At 40.0% G+C, this 3,968-nt stretch overlaps 1 pseudogene; it reads left to right on the plus strand.

Annotated features, from left to right (window-relative positions):
* The window catches only part of LOC101575051, a 41,544-nt pseudogene extending 39,701 nt beyond the window's left edge, over window positions 1-1,843 (plus strand).
* Window positions 1,844-3,968: the final 2,125 nt, after the last annotated feature.

Consider the following 3,968-nt stretch of genomic DNA (forward strand, 5'->3'; position numbering starts at 1 on the left):
TCATGTACCTGGAGTTTTCTAGGCAGACTACTTCACCCAAGTACCCCCTGTCACCTAAGTGCTGAGAGTATCCTCCTGTAGGTCTGCACCTCAGTCTGAGCCCCCTGGGCTGAGCAGCATGTCTCAGCTCACCATGTGCGGTTCTAAAAAACTCAAACTCAACCACTTGGGCTTCGCTTGGGTGTATCTGCTGTGTTTTTGTCTTTATGACTGTACTTAGCCTAAGTAGATGAGCTAGTCCCAGCTAACTGCTGGTCTGAACATAGGCTTTTGTCTACAGCCTAAAGAAGTAATCCAGCTGAGGCTGGTTGTCTGCTGGGCACGATGCTTGAATATATTGCAAAGTATAATGTTGCGGAAAATAGCTTTAGCATATAATTCTCACAAATAAAAACAGTAAGATTTTAGTAAACAGACCACAATCTTATCCTGCATAATCATGGTTCTGGGGCTCTGTGTGAGTCCCCAGACATGAAGCACTGGTGGTTTTAATGTTTAATTCACTTGTTTTTACTTATTATGATAATAGGTTCAGTAAGAAGAACAAAGAAAACATTGAACCGTATACATACCTGCCCTTTGGGGCTGGACCCAGGAACTGCATTGCAATGAGGTTTGCACTTATGAACATTAAACTTGCTATCACCAGAATCCTGCAGCATTTCTCCTTCCAACCTTGTGAAGAGACAGAGGTGAGACTGAATATGTTTTGTACATGTAATCTTACTCTCTAGAGGGAACATGGTTGTCACACTTTGAATGGGTAAACCTTCCCTGCTAAGCCCCTAGGTACCTGTAACTGGCAATATGCTCATTCTTCCTGTACCATATCAGAAGAGTACTTAGTTGCATGCTCCCACTGGTGAACTAATGATTGATAGAGTATGGGAAGAAAAGATCAGACAGATCACTATAGGACTGAAAAGCTTCCCAATTGCACTTAGCTTAGAAGTCAAGGGAGTGATGTAAGGATTCAAAGACAGAATTCTCACCAAGGTCATATCTCCAACAATAAAAGAATGGATTCAATTGTGATGGCTTCCGAGTGTCTTTGGAGGAGTCCTATAAAGTTAAAACACATAATATAAATTCAAGATTATCAGGCAAGTTTCAAAAAACTCACAAAAGTAAAATTTTGTGTCCTTAAAGAACAATTTTGGGCAATCAGATAGCTCTGAGAATGAAAATGCCTGCCTAGGCAGACGCAGGGCTCAGAGATTCTATTACCAGGCCTGTCATGCAAGCCCCGCCCCTGGGCAAGCTGTGAGGGCAACTAAGATAGGCCTTTGTGGAGTAATTCCAGCACTTGGGAAGCTGAAAACAAGAAAATCACTATAAGTCCGATCTGTGTAGTGAGACTATGTAGACCCTGCACTAAATTTAAAAAAAAGAATAATTTTCTCTATTGTCTAGATATCTAATTTTAAAGCATTAAAATCTGCAAAACAGAAAGTGCAAAGAAGGTAAAGAATTTTGTCTTGTGTCCTGGAGATAATAGATATTGATTTAGTTTTAAGTGAATATTTAGATGAAAGCTTTCACTATCCCATCTGGACTCAGTTTAGAAGCGATTCAAGATATGTGATGTTGCAACACTCGTTATGCTTTAAGCATTACTGTCCTTACTGCATTCATGTTTTTCTTCTCTGAATTTTGGAGTCACTGGCCATTTCTTTTACTCTCACAGATCCCATTGAAACTAGGCAGAAAAAATTTGCTAGAACCAGAAAAACCAATCATTCTGAAAGTTGTGTCAAGGGATGGAAGCTAAAGTGGATCCGCACTTTACCTCAGGACCTCAGTGGTGTTCTTGAGCCTGCTGTCTTCCAGAACACTTCTTTAATTTCTTTTGAATAAAATTCAATAAAATTAATCAATCCATGTCCTTCGAATGATTAGTTTAGTACATTCACGGAGTTTGCTCAGTTTCACATATTATCTGGTGTGTAATGTAAAGCAAATGACTGAGTCAATGTAAGATAAGCAGATTGAGCTTTTTTCATTTTTGTGAGACCATCTTCATCTGCCCCAGAGGTTAAACTGCTGATTAAAAAGCTCTTCATAATTTTATCAAAGAACTCTAATGATGATGGAATAATGATGATTCTGCGACTTTTACATAACATATTTATAATACAGTCACTGATTATGTTGGCCTGTTGTAAATTCCATTTTGATTACTAGGAGACATGAGATTTAATAAGTTTTGAGTTTATTGCTTGCAAAGTATATTCACAGTTTAATTAGCTTTTGAAATAGTTTTGTGAGGCTCCATGATACATGTATACTAATTGTTCTTTGTTTTGATTTATTAAGATTTCTAAACATGCTCCTAGATGTCCAGAAAAATGTCATTACTCTTTTACATTCCTTCCAAATCAATGTTTTCATGGAATGAATGGTGAAATAAAGAGCGATTGGTCAATTCATTTGTAAAGGAGTCTAAATCAAATTGATCATGTGTTCTTTTTTTCTTTTTTTTCTTCTTTCTTTCTTTCCTCCTTCTCCAACTTTCAAGATTTAGTCCTAAATTCATTAGACATGTGACAGGAAAGAGTCTGCACACTGGATTAGGGGAAAGAGTCATGGTTGCTCCAAGTCAGACTAAGCAGGACAGAGAAGCTAATCATGTATGGGGAAACCAAAGCTACTTGTGGGATCCCAAGTGATGTGGGGAAGGTACAAATAGGGAGGTGTTAGGCAACAATAGCCATTCCTGATCTAGTCTAAATAACCCCAATTTGGTGAGGATTGCATGCCTGAGATCATATGGGTGGGTGGTGGCTATGTGAACAAAACCAGATCCAAAATTAATTATGCCAAGGATAAGAGAAGCCAGTGTTCCACTGACTGGCATACTCATTGATTCAGAGAATGAGACAACTGTGAAGAAATCTTTGAAGCCCAGACTGGAATGTATTGTTTCAGCATAAATGCATAATTTTCCAGATATATGGTACATAGGTGTTAGTTTGTGAGTGTGTGTGTGTTTGTGTGTGCTAATATTAAAATATATACTTCACATCTGTATAGTGCAAGATAATTATGACATTTCAGAAGATATGAAGATTCTTAATTCCCTAATCTTCTTTTATAAATATAAATTTCCAGTATAACAAGCAGCGTCAGTCAAATTCATATGAAATATTTTTTGAAAACCCCATAATAAGTGCAGTGAGGATACTCTTTAGATAAATAATTGATGTCCAGACCCAGAATAAGAAGTTGCATGGTGAGGCTTGAATACCATGTTTTGCCAGACACCAACAAAAAGTTCAAATTGATGATGACACACTGAGGGGAAACAGAAGCCAGGAAGAGGTTTCTGCATTGACCTCATAAGTTACTGTATGGTTGATATTAAATGATGATATTAAAAGTCTTTCACTGCGCCTAAGCGCAGGCCAGGCAAATGTGTGGGAGAGCTTCCAGCTTCACTGTGCATGCAGGAACTCTCCAGATCAAAACCCAGGCATGCCGTGTGAATGAGACCCTCTGCTATACCCTTGCAACCCCTTCACCGCTCCGGAGCTCCTGCCCCTAAGACTTCCAAGTGAGTGAGAACTTCTTCAATACTCTCTGAACTCTCAGATCCAAACCCAACCCAAGTCCTGGCGAATGTGTGGGACAGCTTCCAGCTTCCCTGCACCTGTGGGAACTCTCCAGAACAAAACACAGTCCTACCATGTTATTGAGACCCTCTGCCATGCCTTTGAGTTACTTACCCCTATAGAGCCCATCTGCCAAGCCAAGGAGGTGAGTGAGAACTTCTGCTGTGCACTCTGGACTCCCCAGATGCAGCCCAAGCCCATGCCTGTCTAGTGTGTGAGAGAACTTCTGTTCTCCCCTGTCCAACGAGGGACAGGGGCACAACAGAGGGGCAACACAGGGGTACTTCCAAGGGCTGCAGCAGGAAGGAGCTGAACACAACAGCTAGATGCATGCCAGGCATAACTGGATAAATTCAA

Source organism: Octodon degus, unplaced genomic scaffold, assembly GCF_000260255.1.
Source record: "Octodon degus isolate 3935 unplaced genomic scaffold, OctDeg1.0 scaffold00457, whole genome shotgun sequence".
NCBI lineage: Eukaryota > Metazoa > Chordata > Mammalia > Rodentia > Octodontidae > Octodon > Octodon degus.